This window comes from Saccopteryx bilineata, chromosome 2 (genome assembly GCF_036850765.1).
Source record: "Saccopteryx bilineata isolate mSacBil1 chromosome 2, mSacBil1_pri_phased_curated, whole genome shotgun sequence".
Taxonomy (NCBI): Eukaryota; Metazoa; Chordata; class Mammalia; order Chiroptera; family Emballonuridae; genus Saccopteryx; species Saccopteryx bilineata.
In genome coordinates, this window is record NC_089491.1 from 186,979,546 (window position 1) to 187,004,555 (window position 25,010).

The 25,010-nt window shown below is 40.0% G+C and overlaps 1 long non-coding RNA gene across 1 annotated transcript in view; it reads left to right on the top strand.

The window, feature by feature from the left end:
* The first annotated feature begins 11,965 nt into the window (after positions 1-11,965).
* Positions 11,966-25,010, top strand: part of LOC136323085 (uncharacterized) — a 72,307-nt gene continuing 59,262 nt past the window's right edge. Inside the window, exon 1 of the long non-coding RNA XR_010728910.1 lies at positions 11,966-12,245. This is a non-coding gene — a long non-coding RNA (uncharacterized lncRNA). The remainder of the gene's footprint in view (positions 12,246-25,010) is intronic.

A 25,010-nucleotide genomic window follows, 5' to 3' on the forward strand; every position in this document is an offset into this window, starting at 1 on the left:
AAGGTGGGAGGTAATTTAGATGATTTAGTGTTAAACTGAATGGATTTTTAATGTTTAGGAATAGTTTCAGCAGTGGGGTATAAAGATACTCTAAACATAAAAGATTAAATGGTGTAGGTTTTAGTATTAAATTTTCTGCATTTTTAAAAATCAGTATACTGATTGTAACTTAACATAATAGTTTCCTCACTTTAGTGGACAGGTTGAGAACTATTGTTGAGTAGTTGTAATCTGATCAGGATGTTGATATTTGCCATATTTCTTGACATTTAGAGTGAAATCTGAAAAATCTTTTGAGTCCCATGTGTCACAGGGGTAAGAATTAAGAGATAAATGTGTAGTCACGCAAGTATTTCCCCCACTGATGAGGGAATTGTAAATACTACTCAGACGTTAGAGGAAAACTAGATTCCAGACGCTAGAGATTTATGAATGAAAATTGTGGTCAGCTCCTCTGGCACCATATAACCTGTGACAAAAGCTTAGATCTAGGTCGCTTTGGTGCAGCACACCTGAGAAGGCCTTTATCAGCTCTTTATCAGCCGGGCACTTTGTGATAGTACTGCAAGTTTGCACAAATCAAATACATCTTAAACCTTGGAATTAACTCACTTGAGTATGAATCACTGGCTAGTAAATAGGCTGTTTCACTAATAAGGAGTGTGGTAAGTTATTTTAAATGTTCTCGCATATTTGAGCTTTTGGTGTTTTCAATTATTTTTTAACTAAAGAGTCAAAACTATTTGAATATCTATGCAACAGAAGATTCAAGTTGGTTTTGTCCTCTTCCAAGCAAAGATAACAGCAATGTTAACACTTGCTATAATTTGGGAAATTCCCTGGGTCTGAGCCAAGTTTTTCCCTGGAGTAAAAAGGCAAAGTATTTCCCTAGGACTGCTGCAATTTAGTGGTACACTAGAAATAACACACAACAGAGAATGACACAAGCACAATTTATGCCACAATCCAGCAATGTGTAACATCCGTTTTCTAATGACTTTCGATCTGAAATGTATCTACCCGGAGGCGTGTCTGTTGGTTGGAACCTTCCACATAGTAAAAGGGAAGTAGTATGGGTCTGGAATAATGGGAATTATGTCACCTATGCCAGTAGGTGACAGGAATGGTAGGTGAGGGTTGGGTGTGTGAGAACTGAAAGCCAGTAGTGATCAGCAAGTCTGAGGACGGAAGTTGCAGAGGTCCTTGTAAATGATGAAGTGCATATTTTTATTTTCTCTAGTCACACAATTCACACATGTAACATTCCATAGTATGCCCCACTGTCCATTTTCTATTTTTTACTACTAACTGCAGTGAACTTAAGTATGTTTTTCTTAGGCACATTTAGGTCTTTAGGTACCTCTGAGTAGAATTGCTGAGTCAAGATTCCTGTGTTTACAACTTTGGCAGATACTAACAAATTGACCCCCCAAAAGGTATACCTCCTATAAAGCATATTAGCAATGATTTTTATGATAAATCAAGATTTTTGCTGTTTATTCTTTGGCTCCATGAAATAACATCAATTTTTAAAAGGTGTGAAATTAAAATACTGAAATGTGGCACTGGCCAGTTGGTTCAGTAGTAGGGCGTCAACCTGGCTGGTGGATGTCCTGGGTTTGATTCCCAGTCAGGGCACAGGAGAAGCAACCATTTGCTTCCCTACCCCTCCCCTTCCCCATCTTTCTCTCTCCTGCAGCCATGGCTCGATTGGTTCAAGCTCATTGGCCTTGGAGCCTTGCCCTCAGGCGCTAAACAGCTCCTTTGCTAGCATGGCCCCAGATAGGCAGAGCATTGGCCCCAGACAGGTTGCCGAGTGGGTCCCAGTCAAGGCGCATGTGGGAGTCTATCTCTCCTCTCACTTGGAAAAAAAAGAAAAAAAAATACTGAAATGTTTTCATTTGTCGAGCTGTCCAAATACAAGAAGATAAATCAGAAGTGAAAGACCTTGGCTATTTAAACTACTGAACAAATAATCTAAAAAGTTACTGCAATATTTAAGTAATTCACAGTGTGAAAATGAACTTCCTTCTTAATTTGACATCCTATGTCAGCGATTCTCAAAGTGTGTGCCAGGGTGCACTGGTGCACCCTAGAAGATTTCCAGATGTGTCCTATGGTATTCCAGAGAAATATGTGCCTGTTGGGGATCAAAAACCAACAGGGTTTTTGGAGTTGAGATTTTTGGAGGACAGAGTTGTGGGGAATTGGCTGTAAACTAACAGTCCGCCCAACCCCCCATCTCACTTGCCTGATTAGGTTGCAAAAGGCTGTTAAGCTGTGGTGCTGGATTGTTTACATTACCCCCATGTTCTCAGAAAGACAGGAGGCAAGTTTCTTCTATCCTTTGTTTGGTGTAAATTAAGATATTTTCCGATGGCTTTAGGCGACCCCTGTGTTTTGGTTGAGAACTGCTGCTATAAAAGAATATGTGGCAATATCTAAAACAGCTTTGAACATTTTACTACAATTTTCAATATCCTATTTATGTGAATTACGATTTTCTACCCTCAACACAATTAAGAGTAAAATGTGTTGAGGAGAGGAATTCTTCAATGTATTGACGAGGAAATGAGAGTTTGCCTTTCAAATATATGCCCAAACATTGAACAAATTGCTAGGACACATCAGGCTCATGTTTCTCATAAACACAAGAATGAAAAAATACATTTGCTCTGGGACCTGCCGAATTTACTAAATCTTACTAAGAATGTATCTATCTATATATAAAGATAACTTTTTTTGTCATTTTTTTTATTTTTTAACCCCTCTTACAAATTCTAAAAAGCATAACTCAAAAAATGTAACATAAAATGTCAGAATAAATTTAATATTGTATTTATTTTGTTTAATTACCATAAAGCACGCTTGGACTTTATATTTTTTTCTCTAATATTTGACTTAATTATTATAACATATTTCTCAGAAATTTGTATATAGTGCACCTACAGTTATTTGTAGGATTTTAAATGCACCCCAACTTCAAAAAGTTTGAGAACCTATGTCCTAAATGAGAGTGTCAGGTAATTTTACCTGGGGAGGGCTTTTTCTAGCAGACTGTCAATCTTTACAACTGTTTTGAAAAGCTTCAAGTTTGGCTGTAAATTGAAGTCTAGGGCTGTGTGGGAAGGATTCCAGGCACTAGGAGATGATTGGTTATACTTGAAAAAGTGGAATGGATACTGAGGACCTACCCTAAATGGGATAAGGTGGACCCCTGCTTCACCTCCTTGCTGGAGATGGTACTTTAGGGTATGGAAAACATGCCAGTGCATTTATAAACACAGTTGTATTCAGGCTTAAAGCGGAATTAAACTTCGTTCCTTAGAGTTGCATAGAATCTCTAACTACAGGCTTCACCATATTTTTGTTCATTGTGTTCTCATTAGAGATCATCTTATAAAATGTTCTTAACATAACCAAGCAAGAGAATAAAAGGTCCTGAAAGTATCTGCTAGGTGAGAGAGAGTACTCCTACAGAAAGACGGGAAGCCCAGTCACTACATCCTCAGGTACCAGTATTGACGCTCAGAAGGTGTGGAGAGAGAGCTTGGAGGCTTCTCGGCAAGGACATAGCAACCCCACCCCCACCTGAAATTCAGGGAAGCTCAGGTATTTATTTATTTATTTATTTATTTATTTATTTATTTATTTATTTAATTTCATTTTTTACTTTTTACAGAGACAGAGAGAGAATCAGAGAGAGGGATAGACAGGGACAGACAGACAGGAACGAAGAGATGAGAAGCATCAATCATTAGTTTTTTGTTGCACATTGCGACACCTTAGTTGTTCATTGATTGCTTTCTCATATGTGCCTTGACCGTGGGCCTTCAGCAGAAGGAGAAACCCCTTGCTAGAGCCAGCGACCTTGGGTCCAAGCTGGTGAGCTTGTGCCCAAACCAGATGAGCCTGCGCTCAAGCTGGCGACCTCGGGGTCTCGAACCTGGGTCCTCGGCATCCCAGGTCATCACTCTATCCACTGCGTCACCGCCTGGTCAGGTAGAAGCTCAGGTCTTGCTGTGCTTCTGGGATTGGCCTGCCTGGAACTTGGGTGTAGCGACTGGGCTAGGCACCCTTAGGCTGCGAAGCAGGGAGGCTGACTCAAAGCCTCTTTTCACAAGAGGAATAAAAGGTGCCCATGCTTTGGTGGCCAGTGCAGGCTTCTATAGCACATTAGAGGCAAAGGGCTCTGCCAGTTCGGCCTGTAGGCCCACAGAGACTCAGAGATTTGCTCAAGGACCACAAGCAGCGTCAAACAATCTAGCAGTGTCAGGCTCACAGGTGCAAAAAAATAATGTGAGTTCTTTTCTTTTTAAGGTTGGTAACAAGGGGCTGGAAGGCTTCCTTGCGGCCCCTCACTTTCATGCCTGGGTTCTCATGCCATGGCTACAGTTGTAAAATGTGAGTGATTTCTCCCCAGCCTCCCTCCTTGTCGTTACTTGGTCTCAGAACACTTCCAGACAAAACAAAATGAAAGTACTGCCAATCTTATAGAACGTTATAAGCTACCTGATTATAAAGAGCTGGAAAGGTCGAACTTTGACATGGTGCTACTGACATCTCCTCAGAATAGCAGCCTGGACCTCCAGAAGTAGAAGGAAGAATGGTCCAATACACTCTACAATAACTTGAAAAACTGTTTACCTTTATTCTGAATGAAATTTACACTTACCGAAAGAAAACAAGTAAGAAAATTTTTTAAAAAATCACCATTCTAATCAGAAAGGCTTAAAAATACTGTGTGCCCTTCAGGTTTATATAGGTCATACATGTATAAATATACATTTAATTAATTAAATATAAAAATATAACATTTTAAAATCTGAGGTGAGAGTCACATAAAATTAACCATGTTACAGTGACAATTCAGTGGTACTGAGTACCTTTACTATGTTGTGCAACCACCACCTCTATCTAGTTTCAAACATTTAAATACCCCCAAAGGCAACCATACCCATGAAGCCCCCACACCCCCAGCCCTTGGCAACACCAGTCTTCATCATCTCTATGGATTTACCTGTTCTGGATATTTCACATAAATGGAATCACACAATATGTGGTCTTTGTATCTGGCTTCTTTTACTCAGCAACATGTTTTCAAAGTTCATCCACATTGTACTATATGTCAATGCTTCATTCCATTTTATGGCTGAATAATATTCCATTGTGTATATATGTCACAATTCATTTATCCACTCATCCATTGATGGACAGTTGGCTGGTTGCCCCCTTTTGACTATTGTGACGAGTGCTGCTATGAACATGCCTGTACATATAGTTGGATCACCATTTTCAATTCTTTAGGGGGTATATACCTATGAGTGGAATTGCTGGATCAGACAATAATTCTGTTTAATTTTTCAAGAGATCACCAAAATCATTTTACATTCCCACAGCAATGTATATACATTCCAATTTCTTCACATCATCATCACTTCCTATTTCCATTAAAAATAATATTAATAGCTGTCCCAGTGGGTATGAAGTAGTATCTCATTGTGGTTTTGATTTACATTTCCCTAAGGACTAGTGAAACTGAGATTCTTCTTTTTTTTATTTATTTTTTTATTTTTTCTGAAGTGAGAAGCAGGGAGGGGGAGAGGAGGGTGGCAGACAGACAACAGACACTCCACATGCAACCGACCAGGATCCACCCGGCATGCCCACTAGGGGTGATGCTTGGCCCCTCTGGGGAGTTGCTCTGCTGCAATCTGAGCCATTCTAGAGCCTGAGGCAGAGGCCATGGAGGCATCCTCAGTGCCCAGGACAACTTTGCTCCAATGGAGCCTTGGTTGCGGTAGGGGAAGAGAGAGAGAGAAAGAAAAGGGGGAAGGGGGGAGAAGCAGATAGGTGCTTCTCCTGTGTGCCCTGGTAGAGAATTGAACCTGGGACTTCCACACACCAGGCAGACACTCTACCACTGAGCCAACCGACCAGGGCTGAGATTCTTTTTGTGTGTTTTTTTGCCATTTGTATATCTTCTTTGGAGGAATGTCTAACATGAGTCCTTTGCCCACCTTTAAATTGGATTTTCTTTGGGCTGTATATATATTTGTTTAGCAAAAATGGCAATATATTTATAAACATTCTAATTGTAAGGAATTTTTTTCGGCTTAACAGCCTTCCTTAAACAAGTTTATATCATCACATATTCTTTTTTTAAAATTTATTTTTATTTATTTATTTATTTATTTATCAATATTTTTACAGGGACAGAGAGAGTCAGAGAGAGGGATAGATAGCGACAGACAGACAGGAAGGGAGAGAGATGAGAAGCATCAATCATCAGTTTTTCATTGTGACACCTTAGTTTTTCATTGATTGCTTTCTCCTATGTGCCTTGACCGCGGGCCTTCAGCAGATCGAGTAAACTCTTGCTCAAGCCAGCGACCTTGGATCCAAGCTGGTGAACTTTAGCTCAAACCAGATGAGCCCATGCTCAAGCTGGCGACCTCGGGGTCTCGAACCTGGGTCCTCTGCATCCCAGTCCAATGCTCTATCCACTGCACCACTGCCTGGTCAGGCCATCACATATTCTTATTCGGCACTATATTATTTTCAATGCCTGCATGGTAGTCCACTGGATGAATATAAAATACCATCCCATGTTATTAGACATTTAAACAGATTCTTAGTTTTTACTATTATGACATGTATAAGGCTAAGATGACTATCCTTTCCTTCTACCCATACCCTTGTGCCCATGATCGTTTTGTTAGGTTACAAATATGAGCCAAATTTGGTTTTCCCACACTGGCTTCAAAACGTTTTCATCCAAATGTCATAACTTTTTAGATTGTTCAGATAATTTTGCATATAAGGGACAGAGAGTAGGGACATGGTTTCTAAGATTTTATAAAGGTTCAAGCCTACAGCATTGGGGGGAACTGTGAAAATGGTAAACCTTCAGAAGCAAGCAGATGAGAAGTCTGAAAAACCTGGAGAGCCATTGGGTTGAAATGTCTATTTCTCTTTATATTTCTCTTATTTTACTACTTTTCAGAATGGAGATAAAAAGAGCTTTTTTAAAAAAATTATTTTTATTTATTTTATTTTTTTACAGAGACAGAGAGAGGGTCAGAGTGAGGAATAGACAAGGACAGACAGACAGGAACAGAGAGATGAGAAGCATCAATCATTAGGTTTTTGTTGTGCATTGCGACACCTTAGTTGTTCATTGATTGCTTTCTCATTTGTGTCTTGACCATAAGCCTTCAGCAGACCGAGTAACCCCTTGCTTGAGCCAGTGACCTTGGGTCCAAGCTGGTGAATTTTTCCTCAAACCAGATGAGCCCACACTCAAGCTGGCGACCTCGGGGTCTTGAACATAGGTCTTCCGCATCCCAGTCTGACGCTCTATCCACTGCGCCACCGCCTGGTCAGGCAAAAGAGCTTTTATATTCAAGCGATTGCAGAACTTCAAAAGAGAATGTGTACAAGTGGAATGAATGAAAAAAAACTGAAAAATTTGCAAAAGTATTATAGCTTTCTTGATTTTCACTTCATTGTATCACTGTTCTTATAATTATATGTTTCAAAATCTATTAGTCATTTGTACCAGAATTTTTTTCTTAAGATAAGTTAGCTGTATTTTTGCATATAATTTAAGGATATGACATAGATCAATAGTTCTGGGGAGCACATATTTTCTTTAATGGTGACCAACAAGTCAAAATGAATTTAGGTTAATTATAAAAACTTACCTTCTAGTCATTTCCATAGGACTCAATATTTCATTCACTGATGAGCTTGAATTTTACACTATAGAGAGCACAGCTGAATTTCATGTTTCTTTTAAAAACCTAAATTTTAGAGGTCAACATTGCAAAATTTTGTAATTAATTTATATGTTAAGCTTCTCAGATAATTATATAATGGACCATTAAAAATAATATTTATTTTTTAAAATTAGAGATATGTCATTGTATAACATTCTATTTCTATTATATATAATAGATAGCTGTATCTATTATAAATACTTGAAAGTTTTTTTGTTGTTGTTGTTGTTTTTTGTATTTTTCTGAAGCTGGAAATGGGAAGAGACAGTCAGACAGACTCCCGCATGCGCCCGACCGGGATCCACCCGGCACGCCCACCAGGGGGCGACGCTCTGCCCACCAGGGGGCGATGCTCTGCCCCTCCAGGGCATCGCTCTGTCACGACCAGAGCCACTCTAGCGCCTGGGGCAGAGGCCAAGGAGCCATCCCCAGCGCCCGGGCCATCTTTGCTCCAATGGAGCCTTGGTTGAGGGAGGTGAAGAGAGAGACAGAGAGGAAGGAGAGGGGGAGGGGTGGAGAAGCAGATAGGCGCTTCTCCTGTGTGCCCTGGCCGGAAATCGAACCCGGGACTTCTGCATGCCAGGCCGACGCTCTACCACTGAGCCAACCGGCCAGGGCCAATACTTGAAGGTTTTGAAAAATTAAATGTTAAGGTCTTGAGGGTTTAAGAATTGTGGTTAAAAATCAACTGACGTGGGAAAAACCCAACAGAGATGTAGTTTATTTATTTTTGCTATGTCTTCATTTTTAGGCTAAATCTATTTTTTTTCTCATTTTTATGACCAAGCAGCCTTAGTAGGTTATTGCTAATAATAATGTTTTAAAAACCTCACTAATCATTTCCAGTTTGTTTTATTATATATTCCTCTTTTTTAAAGTGGGAAAATTATTTAAAAGCCACTGGTACAAACAGAAATTAATATCCAAATATATCTTGAGTAGTGTTCATGACTCCACCATCAAATAGAATGAAAGGATAAAAAAAAAAAGAATAAAATGAACTCTCATGTCAGAATATGGGACTTGACTTCTCTGTAGACCAGGAGAAAAACGTGTGATGAATGCATAGAGTCTGTGACATGTATGAGAGTTTGGGGATGTTCTAGTTTGCTTTGGGAAGTGTGGACAACACCAAGGCCAGGGATGATGGCCAGAGCAGTCAGGAGGATAACAGGCCCTCAGCTCCAGCAGAAGCTCCTGTATAACCAAAGATGAAGGGCCCATTTTAGGGAAGACTTTTCACCAGTGTTAACGAATCTTTGATTGGTGGGACCTGAGTGCTCAATTGAAGCACTTCCTTCGAAATGAAGCAGTCCCTTTGGAATCACATACCAGGGAAAAAGACTCTGAAAGCATTTTTCTAGAGATAGGCAACCTGCCGCAGGTTTGGCGTGTTGTGATTTTGCTACAGTAGACTTACAAGGAGTAGCTTCTGATAATTTTCAGAAATACTAAGAAATTCCTAAAACTGTTATTCTTCCTCCTAAGAGCTCAGGAATGTGGGTCACCTTAAGTTTCTGGTCTTTTCAATTCCAGGGAGGAAGGCAGTGAGGTACGTAATGAACATTGTCAGATGACAGTCATCTTCTTATCATCTACTCTGCATTCTTTCCCAGGACCCAATTTTAGCTAAAAAAAAAAAAAAAAAATAATAATAATAATAATAATAACAACAACCATCTGGTAGAACTTCTGAGAGTTAAGAGGCCTGAGGAAGATTAATTATAAAGGATAAACTAGTAAAATATACTCATGATAAAGCTGATCAAAATAATGGGTGAAATCTAAGTTTATACCTAGCACAAACAAATCTTTCAATGTTTTGTAAAAGTTTTACTGATCAAAATGCGGTTGCTCCAAGTACCTGCTATTGTCCCATTCAGTATATGTAGCTGTTGCTTCACTACCTTAAGCTGTAGCATGACTTCTAACATAGAAATCATCAAACAGGGCACTCACTCAAATGTCTTTCTTCCTTGAGAGTCCAAGGTATGAAAGTACCCCTCAGGTAACAATTTGTCTCCTGATCAATAAATTCTGTGATGAGGCCAACCCCAGACTCTCCCTCTCTCTCAGGTAAGTTCTGCTGGTCACTCCAAATCCTTCCTCTCTTGACCGAAATCTCCAGTGAAACAGGGTGCCTTCAGCCACTGAGGAAACCAGTCAGAACCTCAGCCACCTCTAGCGTCTGTGCACATCCCACATCTCTCTCCAGTGGGGCTGGGCAGGCCCCACCCCCAAGTTCTTTCCTAGTCTCCCCAGATCTGTAGGTAGTGCTGTTCCATTACCAGTCCCCTATCTCCAGGCTCATTATCTTCAAGACAAGTCCATTCACACAAATTTTTATTTTCCACTTTCTTTTAAGAAAAAGAGTCAAAATGCAATTCAAATTACATGATTGTTTCCAACTCCGTTCAAATGATGTGGTAGTTTTTTTCCAGTAGGGCTGTCAGTTCCAGGGCAGCTGGGCTTGCTCCTGCATGTGACTGCTGGGGCACCTGGGCCTAAATAAGGCTTCCAGGAATGTATTCATTTTCTACTTCACAGAAAATTGCAAATTCCAACACTGAATAGGATACTAGTCATTTTTAGAAATTTAGTTTGACATACCCTACCACCCTGTTGTCTGGAGTAATGCTAGCAAAGAAATGGGGACATTTCATTATCATTATAGTAAAATAAGTTATGGACTCTGAAATCTTGGAAGGAATGGATACTAATGTACAGTGAATATCATATTTTTTTACAATGTCTCCAGATATGCATATCATTATCAGAAATAATTGTCACTTTTGACAAGCTTTTTTTTTCCCAGCTGATTTTTTTCTTGAGTATAAAATACTCAGGTTTAGAGAATATTTGTTTTAGAGGATCTGTGGTGGTAGTGGGTAGAGCATCGACCTAAAACCCTGAGGTTACTGGTTCGAAAACCAGGGCTTGCCTGGTCAGGGCACATATGAAAAGCAGTCAATGAACAACTAAAGTAAAGCAACTATGATCTTGCTCCCTCTCTCTAAAAATAAAAAAATCAATAAATAAAATCTTAAGAAAAAATAAAAAGACTTCTTCAGTTCCATTAATGCATGAAGGTAAATTTCAATGATGTCATTAAATCTTCCTTCATGAGTTGAATTCTTATTAAATACAACAGACTATGTTGGATCTGTCACTAAGTCAAATTTGTTGAATTGACCAAATCTTTCTCAAATGTATTTTAATCAAGTTGTAGGTGGAAATCATCCTCCAAATGATTGTGCTCAAGGTTATATGATTGTGACTTTCTAATTACCCTGTAATTTAACCTTCTTTAGATGACATGAAGTTATTACATTAAACAATGACAGGTAATGACCATAAATACCACTAACTTTTTTTTAAGCCAGATAATACTGTGGACTAGAAAATATATAAAACCAGAAAGAATAAATTTCCTGACCCCAAGTAAATCCAGTTTCTCTCCACAGATTAAGCAGATGTCAAGTTGAGAAACCCAACGAGTAGGGCATCCTGCTCCATTGGGATTCACTCACAAACCACCCAGCACCAGGCTCAGCTCTGGATGGAGACCCAGAGCCAAACAACGCAGACCAAGTGCCCGGCACCACGTTCAGCTTATAGTTTCCTGAGCTTACAGTTCTATGAAGAAGACAGTGATCAAGTCAACAAACACCTAAGAAAGATGATTTCAGATGCTGCCAAGGGCCCTGCACACATAAAACAGTCATGTGACAGAGGGTGAGTGACACAGGTGGGCTACGGAGGCAATCTGGAACAGGAAGTTCATTCATTTCCAAACTCTATTAGTACTTCTGCCCACTCACTCTGTTTCAGTTGGCGGGGACCTGTGGTGGCCGCTAACATTCAGAGGCTTCAGGGGCAGCCTAGCGTGGGGTCATTCCTCGGGACCCTTTCCGTGGTCCAGGCAGGCCCGCTCCCTGCTGTGTGTCTTACACCTTCCACGGGAGCTCTCAGGATGTGCAGGGCTGCAAATAGCACCGACAGCTGTGGCTAGAGGTGGCCTCTGGGAAGCTTGCCAGCGCCGCCGGGGCGGGGCCAGGCCGTCCGGACTCGGGGGCAGCCCAGCAAGCAGTCTTGGCGATTGGACGAGTGGAGCCAACGCACTCGTGCAGATCCCTCCTTGGCTTTGATTTCTGACTGCACACGTGGTGGTGTAAGGCAGGACAGTGGGTGCCCTGACGCGTTCCTGCGTGTCTCCGCGCGGCCTCTGAGGTTGCTTAGTACCAATAGTGACGTCTTTTGTACAAGGTGAAGGGGGACTGGACTCTGAGCAGAGCCGATTAACTCTCTGGGCCAGGGATCCAGGCCAGCCCTCTGTGTCGCTAGCCATGGCCCTTCCCTCAGCATTTGTTCAGTCTCTTTACCGCCTTAAAATATTTTCCTCCTGAGCTTTCTGCTAGTTCCAAGACTCACATGCTCCTTGGCCACATTCCTACACTGGAGAATGTAAGTATTATTTATAGAGCACCGTGGGAAATTTGTCTGTAAGGAAAAAGCCTAAAAGGGGATTAACACCCAGCCCCTGGTTCTGCCACACACAGAACAGGGCTGGGGTCAGCGGAGCACAGCCCCATTGCGTTCTCCCCAAAGGGAAGTGCAAGGGTGACATGGAGAAACAGCAGGGTCCTGCCCAGGGGCATCCCCCTTCTCCTGGGCTGATGTCCTTGTTCTGGTGTGTAGCTCCGCCTGGAGACGAGGGTCCCCGCCCCTGGCAGCACTGGGCTGGGGGCAGATGTTTCCACCCTTCTGGACCTACCCTTCCAGGACAGTGTGGGTTTGCTTCTTCTTGTGCCCTGCCTGGTGCTGGAGGGGAGCCCCAGTCCCTCTCGAGGCCAGTGTAGCCTGGCAGGGTGACTGTATGTCCAGTCTCAAGTGGTCAACTGCCTGGCAGGGTATAGGTGAGTGGTGCCTCAGAAGAAAAAGTGCTGTTCTGAGGGCAGTGTGCTGGCTAAGAACCACCAGTGAGGGGACTGGCCCAGATTCAGCTCTGACAGCTGTTGGCCTCATGCTCCAGAAGCTTATCTGGGCAGGTCTAGCTCCTCTCTCACTTCTACGTATGAAGGAGAGACAAGACCCAATTCAGAAATAAGGATACAGCGCCATAATTGCCACAGGTAACTGCTGCACATGACTGTGACTTTGTATTGTATTTTTATCTTTCTTTCTGTCTTCATTTTGTTTTGTGTTTCACCGTGCAACCAAAAATTGTTAAATGTTTAGAATCTAAATGTTAAGAATTGTGCTGGTGTTTAACACATGTTACTTAAGGGGCCTATTTAAAACAAACACACATACAAACAAAAGCAACCTGTAATGCCAGTGGCCAAGGCCAGGCAAGTCCACACTGGATTTGGGCAGATGGAAAATTTGTCTGTAAGGAAAAAGCCTAAAAGGGGAAAAACCACGGAGCTGGAAAAGCGTTGACCCATTTCATTTAATAAAATCTCACAACAGCTGACAAGCACACAGGCAGGGAAACCGCCTCTCAGGCAAACAAACAGCAAAATGGCCCCTCACAGAGGCGGGCAGGCAACCCGCAATCCCCCATCTCTCTTCTCTCTCAACTGCAAGCACCTGTAGCCTTATACAGGCCATACACACATGGTGCAGCCACGCACTCACGTACCAATCAGGCAGAGTGCCTGTAGCCAGTAACCCTGTAAGCAAGCCTAACACAGGTGTCCCACAATACGTTACCACAGTAGTCATATTACTTAATTCCATCCTATACATTTGCTAACCTGGATGTTAAATAAAAATGCTGATCATTTTGGATGAATTTAACCAATATATTTAGTAAAAAAAGTTGCTTTCTCAAGTTCCTATAGCTGCAACCTAAAAGAAACTGAATTTGTGGGGGACCAACTAGAATTTTCAGTGTAACATAGGTTGGAACTGACTACAGGAGTACACATCACTTAATTCCATCCTGAACATTTGCTAACCAACTGGATGTTAAATCAAAATGTTGGCCGTTTGTGGAGCTGCTGTGTTAGGCTTGCTCCTTAGTGTACCAGCTGCAAGCACTTTGATTAGTGCGTCAGCATGTGGCAGAGGCACGTGTGCATGGCCTGTATAAGGCTATGGGTGCTTGCCTTTGAGAGAGGTGGGGGATTGCAGATGCACGGATTGCCTGCCCGCACTGTGAGGGGCCATTTTGCTGTTTGTTTGCCTGAGAGGCGGTTTCCCCTGCCTGTGTGCTTGTCCGCCATTGTGAGACTTTATTAAATGGAATGGCCCAACCCTTTACAGCTCCACAGTTTTTCTACCGTCTGCCCAAATCCAATGTGAACCTGCCTGGCCATGACGGTGGCCACCAGCATTACACCATCCCTGGAGAACTGTGAGAAGTTGGTTATGCCTTGATAATCAAAGGCTGCTGTTCCCTTAGCCAGCTGAATTCTGAGCACCAGTTCTCCCCTGGTGGGAAGGACACTATTTCAGAAAATAGCATATTGAACCATATCACACTCCCACTGAAATAGCATGTTAATGGCACATCTAGCCAAATTACTATATCCTTAGATCATATAGGTTAGGGATCAGCACACTCTTTCTCTGAAGGGCCATGTTTGATTTTGTGGGTCATTTGGTCTCTGTCACAACTACTGTTATTGTAGTGGGAAGCAACCATTGTCAACACAGAAATGAATGGGTATGGCTGTGCTCCAAGAAAATGTTATTTACCCAAACCGTAAGTGGACTGAATTTGGCCCATGGATAGTTTGCTAAACCCAGATATAAGTTAATAAAGAATTCTTTGTGCCTGGCCTGTGGTGGTTCAGTTGATAAAGTGGGAACCTAGAATGCTGAGGTTGTTGGTTCAAAACCCCAGGCTTGCTTGGTCAAGGAACATACAAGAAGCAACTACTACGAGTTGATGCTTCCTGCTACTTACCACTCCCCTTTCTTTCTCTCTTCTCTCTAAAATTAAAAAAAAAATTTTTTTTTTCTTCACGTAGATAATGCCTATTTGAAAAAGAATTATTTCTGAGTGACTTTAATTGGAATTGGGCCAATGGGCAGTGGGGAGCTGACTTTTGGACCAACCTATTCATCAGTTAGCTGTGTCTACTATTGTCTAATATTTGGGGGCCATGGAATTTGACTGTTCTAATCTTACCAAGATCACATAGTGTGTGGGTGTGTGAAGGGAGCCGTAAGACATCTCCCATCACAAATTTATATTCCTTTTCTTCTCTATGGGGAGATAGATATTAGTCACACTCATTCTCCCTTGTGTTTTCAACCACTTCTTTTATTTCCCAACACCATTTAAAAAGTAATTCCTATGGCACTCTACATAAAATAAAGTATTCATTTGCTTTCTTATAGCATTATCTTTACTGTGTGCTGGGAAAACATATTAGATTTTTCTATACTGAAAAGCAAACACCCCTTTACCACTAGAGCAGCCTCTGCCATCCCAGCATTCATTCACAGGCACCCTCCTCCCTCTCTGGGTGCTCTCAGAGCATTCACCTTTGAAGTGAAGCAGGGCGGCCACTCCAGACCCTGTGCCCCTTCACACAGATGTCCCAAAGTGGAGGATCTAGTACAGCTTCTCAAATCCTCAAATGCAAAAGGACCATGGGTGTGGCTTGAGGACACACTGAGGAGCAAGACAGATTTGAGGGAAAAAAGCAAATAGTAAGACTTGGGCTCAGGAATAAGGCAAGCACAGGAAGGGACAATGAATAGATTAGCTCAGGAATAGAAGAGGCTCTCAGCCTTTGGAGACAGCGGGGGTCATAAAGGAGGGCATTAGTGTTCAAGTAGGCAGAAGCCACTAGTTCTCAAGCAGGAGATAAAAAATAGCACTTTAGGCAAGTGTCTTGCTGGTGATGTCCACGGTGGTTGGACCTAGAAGGCTGGATCCGAGTGTGGCAGTCAAAATGGACAGTAAGGGGCAGGGTTCAAAATTATTCCATAGGAATTGGTAGTGATACTAATTTCATAAAAATTGGGAAGAAGTGACTCATTTAGAAAGATGATTTCAAGTGTCAGTTTGAAAAACTTCAGGTGTTTTCACGCTCATTGAATAAAATGATTTCTAAGAGAGTTCAGGTGAGATCAGGACTGCGTGTATTTTGTGTAGAGCTATGTATCTATACAGGTGATAACTGAACCAGGCAAGGAGTTTCCAGTGTTTTTTTGTTTTGTTCTGTTTTTGACTTTTATTTTCTTTAAAAAAATTTTAAATTAATTTTAATTTATTGTGTTTACATGGATTCAAGTGTCCCACTGAATATAACTTCCTCACCCACCACCCCCATGTCGCCCATCATACCCCCCTTGGCCCCCCTCCCCCTAACTGATTTTCCCCTTCTCTCTGGGATTTGCTGTCTTGTGGTCTGTATCTCTGTGTTATGTATATATAATTTCACTAATCCCTTCACCTTCTCATGATCCCATCCCTTCCCTCCGACAGCTGTCCCTTTGCTCCCTGTGACTCCGCCTCTGCCTCTATTCCATTCCTCAATTCACTTTGTTCATTAGATTTCACATAAAAGTGAGATCATATGATATTTGTCTTTCTGTGCCTGGTTTATTTCAGTTAGCATGATAATCTCCAGGTCCATCCATTCCATCGCAAAAGGTAAGATTTCCTTCTTTATCATGGCCCCATAGTATTCCATTGTGTATATGTACCTCAGCTTTTTAATCCACTCGTCCACTGACAGACACTCAGGCTATTTTCAGGTCTTGGCTATTATTGTAAACAATGCTGCAATAAATGGGGGGTGCATTTCTTCTTTTGAATCAGTGATTTGGGATTCTTAGGATATATTCCTAAAAGTGGGATAGCTGGGTCAAAAGGCAGTTCAATTTTTAATTTTTTGAGGAATCTCCATACTGTTTTCCACAGTGGCTGCACCAGTCTGCATTCCCACCAGCAATGTAGGAGGGTTCCCTTTTCTCCACATCCTTGCTAGCACTTATTATGTGTTGTTTTGTTAATAAGCACCATTCTGACTGGTGTGAGGTGGTATCTCATTGTGCTTTTAATTAACATTTCTTTGATTATTAATGACACTGAACATTTTTTCATATGCCTATTGTATGTCTATGGACACTGAGAAGTGTCTATTCAGTTCTTTTGCCCATTTTTTAATTGGGTTGTTTACCTACCTGGTGTTGAGTTTTAGAAGTTCTTTATAAATTTTGGTTATTAACCCCTTATCAGATGTATTGGTGAATATGTTTGCCCACTGTGTGGGTTGTCTTTTTATTGAATATTTTGTTAATGGTATCTTCTGCTATGCAAAAGCTTTTTAGTTTGATGTAGTCCCATTTGTTCATCCTGTCCTTTATTTATTTCACTTGCCTGTGGAGATAAAACAGCAATATATTGCTACTAGAGATATTGGAGAATTTACAGCCTATGTTTTCTTCCAAGATGTTTATGGTTTCACGACTTACATTTAAGTCTTTTATCCAATTTGAGTTTATTTTTGTCAATGGTGTAAGTTGGTAGTCTAGTTTTGTTTTGTTTTTTTGTTTTTTTTGCATATACCTGTCCAATTTTCCCAACACCATTTATTAAAGTGACTGTCTTTACTCCATTGTATGCTCTTACCTCCTTTGTCAAATATCAATTGACTATAAAGGCATGGGTTTATTTCTGGGTTCTCTGTTCTGTTCCATTAATCTGTATGCCTGTTTTTATGCCAGTACCAAGCTGTTTTGATTACTATGGCTTTGTAATATAACTTGATATCAGGAAGTGTGATACCTCCCACTTTATTCTTCATTTTCAAGATTACTAAGGCTATTTGTGTTTCTTTTGGTTTCATATAAATTTTTGGAATATTTTTTCTATATCTTTGAAGTATGCCATTGGTATTTTAATAGGAATTGCATTGAATTTATAGATTGCTTTGGGTAATATAGACATTTTAATGATGTTTGTTCTTCCTATCCATAAACACAGTATATGCTTCCACTTGTTTGTATCTTCCTTGATTTCTCTTTGTGTGTGTGTGTGTGTATGTGTGTGTGTGTGTATGTGTGTGTGTGTGTGGTGACAGAGACAGAGAGAGTCAGTGAGAGGGACAGGTAGGGACAGATAGATAGAAAGGGAGAGAGATGAGAAACATCAATTCTTTGTTGCAGCTCCTTAGTTGTTCATTGATTGCTTTCTCATATATATGTGCCTTGACTGAGGGGCTACAGCAGACAGAGTGATCCCTTGCTGGAGCCAGTGACTTGGGCTCAAGCTGGTGAGCCTTGCTCAAACCAGATAGGCCCATGCTCAAGATGGCGACCTCAGGGTCTCAAACCTGGGTCCTCCATATCCCATTACGATGCTCTATCCACTGTGCCACTGCCTGGTCAGGTGTATCTTTCTTGATTTCTTTTTACAATGTCTTATTATTTTCTGAGTACAAATCTTTTACCTCCTTGGCTAAATTTACTAATAGGTACTTTATTTTTTGTTGTTGCAATAGTGAAGGGAATTGTTTTCTTAATTTCTCTTTCAGACAGTTTATTGTTGGTGTATAAAAATGTCAGTGATTGCTGAATATTAATTTTATACCTTGCTGACTTGTCAAATACATTTACCAGGTCTAGCAAATAATGATAGTTTTCTTCTTCTTTTCCAATTTGGATGCCTTTTATTTCTTCTTGTCTGATTGCTGTGGCTAGGACTTCCAGAACTATGTTGAATAAGAGTGGTGAAAGGGGGCTTCCCTTTCTTGTTCCTGATCTTAAGGGGATTGCTTTTAATTTTTGCCCATTGAGTATGATGTTGGCTGTGGGTTTGTTATAGATGGCCTTTATTATGTTGAGTTATGTTCCCTGTATTTCCACTTTGCTGAGAGTTTTGATCATAAATGGGTGCTGGATTTTATCAAATGTTTTTTCTGCATCTATTGATATTATCATGTGATTTTTAACCTCCCTTTTCTTTATGTGATGCATCACGTTTATTGATATGCAAATATTGTACCAGCCTTGCCTCCCCAGAATAAATTCCACTTGATCATGATGTATGACTTCTTTCATGTATTGCTGGATCTGGTTTGCTAATATTTTGTTCAGAATTTTAGCATCTAATTCCATCAGGAATTTTGGCCTATAGTTTTCTTTCTTTGTAGTGTCTTTACCTGGTTGTGGAATGAGGATCATGCTTGCCTCATAAAAGGAGCTTGGAAGGCTTCCCTTCTCTTGAATTTTTTGAAATAGCTTGAGAAAGATAGGAGTTACTTCTTCTTTGAATATTTGGTAATATTTGCCTGTGAAATCGTCAGTCCAGGACTTTTGTTTGTGTGGCATTTTTTGATAACTGTTCAGTTTCACTTGTTGTAATAAGTTTGTTTAGGTTTTCTGATTCTTCCAGATTCAGTTTTAGCAGATTTTATGTTTCTAGGAATTTATCCATTTCACCTAGGCTGTCCAATTTTTTGGCATACAGATCTTCATAATATTTTCTTATAATCCTTTGTATTTCTGTGGTGTCAATTGTTACTTCTCCACTCATTTATTTATTTGAGTCCTCTCTCTTTTTCTTGATGAGTCTGGTTCATCAATCTTGTTTACCTTTTCAAAGAACCAGCTCTTGGTTTCATTGATCTTTTGTATTTTTTTAAGCCTCTGTGTCATTTATTTCTGCTCTGATCTTTATTATTTCCTTCCTTCTACTTCCTCTGGACTTTATTTGTTGTTCTTTTTCTAGTTCTTTTAGATGCAGGGTTAAGTTATTTATTAGAGCGTTTTCTTCTTAAGGTATGCCTGTAATGCTATGAACTTGCCTCTCAGGACTGCTTTTGCTGTGTCCCATAAATTTTGAGTTGTATGTTTATTTTTATTTGTGTCAAGGAAATGTTTTATTTCTTCCTTGATTTTGTTGTTAACCTATTATTTAATAACATGCTATTTAACCTCCAACTGTTTAAATGTTTTTCAGTTTTTCTATTGTAGTTGATTTCTAGTTTCATGCTATTGTGATAAGAGAAGATGCTTGATATGATTTTAATTTTCTTAAATTTATTGAGACTTGTTTTGTGTTGTAACATATGGTCTATCCTAGAGAACGTACCATGAGCACTTGAAAAGAATGTACTGTGGTACCTTGAAATACAAGTTTAATTCATTCTGTAACTGAGCTCATAAGTCAGTCAACTTGTAAATCAAACAAATTTCTCCCATTTAAAATAACTGAAATAGATTTAATCCATTCCAGCCTTGTGAAACATCCCCAAACCATCATAAATTATGAAAAAAGATGTTTTTAATTAAGAAACATACATGTATACTTTACCAATGCATAACAAAATACATGAAATAAAAGAAAAAGGTGTTATTTAGTACTGTATTCTTACCTTGGAGACAGACAAGTGCGGCTAACGGAGGTGAATGGTGAAGGAGGAGGGAAGGAGGAAGGGATGCAGGCACTGTAGACACGTAAACTAAAACCGCACTTTCTTAACACTAAATGCAAACTAAAACTGCATTTTATTTACAGTACTTTAAACAAAACTAAAACTGCACTTTCTCTACTTAAAATGAAACCACAAAAACTTAATTGTAAAAAAAATGCACTTTCTTAACTTTAAACTTAACCTAAGCTTAACATTACGAATTTTTAATTTAATCATCACCTGTTTTTGCCTTTTTGGCTGCACTTTTGGCACTTTCACTTGCAGACCTTTTGAATAAAAATCTATCCAAAGAGGATTGCTTTTGCCTGCTTTTTAAAATGTTATGGAAATGTAACAAACAAGTGTCATTAAAAAGTGCTGAAGCACAACCAGTTGAAACTTTTTCTGGGTGTTTCTTTTCAATGAAATTTGAAAGCTTCTCCCACATTGCCAGCATGTCTTTAATTTCATTTGTAGAAATCACTTCCTCCAACTCTACCTCTTCCTCACTACTAATCTCTTGCAGAAGCTCCATATGTTGCATCATCTGTAGCTCCTTCAACTCCTCAATTGAGAGTTACTCCTCATGCTCATTTATGTCACCTTCATCTACCTCCAGACCCATCGACTTTCCGAGGGACACAATCTCCTCCAATGCTTCTATCTCGGTCTCTGTCTCTGGTTCGAATCCTTTGAAGTCCCTGTCAGGCCATAACTTTTTCCATGCCGAATTCAAGGTTCTTCTTGTAACCTCCTGCCATGCCAAGTCAATAATGCATAAACATATCACAATGTTGTAGTGATCTTTCCAAAACTCTCGAAGGTTTAGATTTGTATTCTCAGTCACCTCAAAGCAGCAGCAGAACAAGTGCTTTGTGTAAAGCTTTTTAAAGTTGGAAATGACCTGCTGATCCATAGGCTGCAAGATTGAAGTCATGTTGGGTGGGAGGTAGAGGACTTTCATGAATTTGAACTCATCAAGAATGTCATCTTCAAGACCAGGTCGGTGGGCTTTTCAAGGATTAGTAATGCTTTCATCAGTTTATTTTCTTGAAGATATTTCTTCACTGCAGGACCAAAGACGAGATTTACCCATTCAATAAAAAACGGCCGTGTAACCCATGCCCTAGCATTGGCATGCCACATAACCTGCATTTTTTCTTTAAGAATTTTGTGAGTCTTAAAGGCTTGAGGATTTTTGGAATGATACACTAGCAGTGGCTTTACTTTACAGTCACCACTAGCATTTGCACACAATGGAAGGGTCAGATGGTACTTCATGGTTTTATGGCCTGGCAGCACCTTCTCCTCTGCTGTGATGAAAATCCTCGGGGCATTTTTTTCCAAAACAATTGTGTTTCATCAGTTGAACACTTGTTGAGGGATGGAGCCTTCCTTTGCCGTAAGTGGAGCAAAACATGCGATGTTTTCTTCAGCTGTCTTAACGTCAGCACTTGCAGCTTCACCATGCCTCACTGAGTGGATGCCAGATCTTTTCTTGAAATTTTCAAACCAACTGTGACTTTCCTTAAACGTATCTTCTGCTGCCTCTTTTGAGGTTGATGGTTCTTTTTTCTTCAAGTCACCGTAAATAGTACGTGCCTTTTTGCATATTACAGTCTCCGTCACTGTATCTCCTGCCAGCTCTTTCTCTTTCACCCACACCAGCAGAAGCTTCTCCACTTCTTCATGGATATTTGCCCTTAATTGGGACAGAATTTTAGTTCCTTTCACTGGATTTGCACTTCTGATGGCATCCTTTTGTTTAAGGATGGTACAGATTGTAGATGTATTGCAGTCATACAGCCTTGCCAGTTCAATCACTCATACACCACGCTCATGTTTTTCTATTATTTCTTGCTTTACTTCTATCAACGTCATTCTCTTCTTCTTCTCACCACTGTCCTTTACACTCACTTTCTTCAGCCGCATGATAACACACAAAAAAAGTTAGTAACAAATGCAAAAATGATGCAAGAACAAGTACAGTGCACAAGATTTGACTTGATTCTGCAGGTAACATGTGAGAAAGAACAAGATGCTGGTGTTGTGCTGCCGATACTGGACCTGTGTGCCAACATGCCAACTAGCAGCAGCTTCCAAAATCATGACTCATATCTCGGAATTTTGCTCGGATCTCGGACAAAAATATGGATGGAGTCACAGCTTGTATCTTAAAAAAAAATTTGTATGTTGGTCTACTTGTATCTCAAGATACCACTGTATATTCTGCTGCTTTGGGGTGAAAGGTTCTGAACACATCAATTAAATTCAGTTGATCTAGTGTTTCATTTAAGGCTGTTGTTTCTTTGTTAATTTTCTGTCTGGAGGATCTATCCATTGATGTCAGTGGGGCATTAAAATCCCCTACTATTATAGTATTGCTGTTGATCTCACCCTTTATGCCCATCAAAATCTGCTTACCTATTTAGGTGCTCCTACATTAGGTGCATAAATATTTACAATGGTTATATTCTCCGGTTGGATTGCTTCATCATTATGTAGTGACCTTCTTTATCCCTTACTATAGCCTTTGTTTTAAAGTCTATTTTGTCAGATATAAGTATTGCTACCCCAGCTTTTTTTTCATTTCTATTTGCATGAAATACGTTTTCCCATACCTTCACTTTCAGTCTGTGTATCTTTTGTTTTGAGGTGGGTCTCTTGTAGACAACATACATACGGGTCCTGTTTTCTTATCCATGCAGCTACCCTATGTCTTTTGATTGGAGCATTTAATCCATTTACATTTAAGGTTATCACTGACATGTACTTATTTATTGCCATTTTATTCTTTAAATCTCCTTTCCTCTTTTTCTTGATTTTTAAAATTTGCTCTTATAGCAGGTCCCTTAACATTTCTTGCAGTACTGATTTGGTTGCAATGAATTCCTTGAGGTTTTTTTTATATGGGAAACTTTTTATTTCTCCTTCAATTTTAAACAATAGCCTTGCTGGATAAAGTAGTCTTGATTGTATGTTCATTTTGCATCACTTTGAATATTTTTGCCAGTCCCTTCTGGCCTCAGGTATTTCTGTTGAAAAGTCGGATGTCATCCTTATGGGGGCTCCTCTGTAGGTAATTAATTGCTTTTCTCTTGCAGCTTTTAGTATTCTTATTTGTCTCTTAACTTTGGCATTTTAATTATGATGTGTCTTGGTGTAGGTCTCCTTGGGTTCCTTTTTAATGGGACTCTCTGTGCTTCTTGAACTTGTGTGACTTTTTCCGTCATCAATTTAGGAAAGTTTTCACCTATGATTTCTTCAATCAGGTTCTCTATCCCTTGTTCATTCTCTTCTCCTTCAGGAACCCCTATGATACAGATGTTGTTTCTCTTCATATTGTCACAGAGCTCTCTTAGAGTTTCCTCAGTCATTTTGAACCTCTTTTTGTTTTGCTGCTCTACTTCTGTGCATGTTAATCTTGTCTTTTAAATCCCTAATTCGATCCTCTGCTTCATCCAGCCTGCTACTGATTCCTTCTAGTGCAGCCTTTATTTCTGATACTGTATTTGTCATTTCTGAGTGGTTCTTTTTTATGATTTCAATGTCCTTTTTGATGCTTGCCATCTCTTTATTTAGGTGTTCATTATGTCCATCCATTGTTGCCCTAAGATCCTTGAGCATCCTAAAAATCATTATTTTAAATTCTGCATCTGGTAGTTTGGTTACTTCCATTTCATTTAATTCTTTTTCTGGGTATTTCTCTTGTTGATTCATTTGGGTCACATTTCTCTGTCTGCCCATTTCTTCTGTGTATTAGGTACACTATCTGACTTTGAAATTTTTGTGGTATCTTTATGAAGAAGATGGGCTCAGTGCTACTGACCTCCAGGCCACCTATTTTCCTTGTTATAGGAATGCTTCTGGAGGGCACTATTTTCCCTACTGTTTTCTGTGAGTATTGAATGTAGTTGGTCCTTTCATGGGTATGGTTACTCCTGCAGGCTGGCTGGCTCTAAGGGTCAACCTTGATGATGTGTATTACACACTGTGCAATGTTTAACTTGTTGAGCATATTTATTCTCCACAGTGTCTGGTGCCTGCTAGACTCCACGTTTGGGTGTGCTGCTTGTGTATCTAGCTGAGCCTAGGGTTGTTGCTGTCTGCAACCCACTATCAGTTGTGTTGATTGTAGATCTTCTTAGGTTGGCATCAGCAGTTGCTTGTAACCCACTGTGGGCTACTTGTCTATAGCTACTGCTCTTTTCATTGTTTATGTCTGCATTTTCAATGCCTGGGTAATGTGGGAGGGGTCATCCTATGTATAAGGATCAGCTTCCTCCTGCTTAGAGATGACAACTTGATTTTTATTTTCATAATGATCTTTGACTAAATTCTTTAATGTTTGACTGGAGAGAAACATTAGAACTAGTGTCACCTCTGACTCTGGCTGCTCAATGCACAGACCTTCAGATGACACATCTCTACTAATTCTAGCTCTCCTAAATGAGGTAACCCATAAATTGTCTGAATTACCAGCTCTGGCAAGGTTGGGTTCTGCCAACTCATTTTTGTTGCTCGGTCCTGCCTGTCTTGCCCACACCACACTAGCCACTGCATTGTTGATTGGTAAGCTTGCACTTAAGAGAACTGAATCAAACCCCTTATAACCCTAAACAGGAATCATTTAAAGATGATATTACAACATTTAGGCATACATAAACACATAGATAGATATTTAGATGATGCATGCACTAAGTGAGACATTATTTTGATGATAAAATCGGTATCAACTTATTTACCTGAAAAATGTCATAATTGTTTATCAGTTTTACCCACTAAATTCAATTTTTCAACCTTACCTTTGTAAGAAAGGCATAAATATTGAATATTATAGTGATCT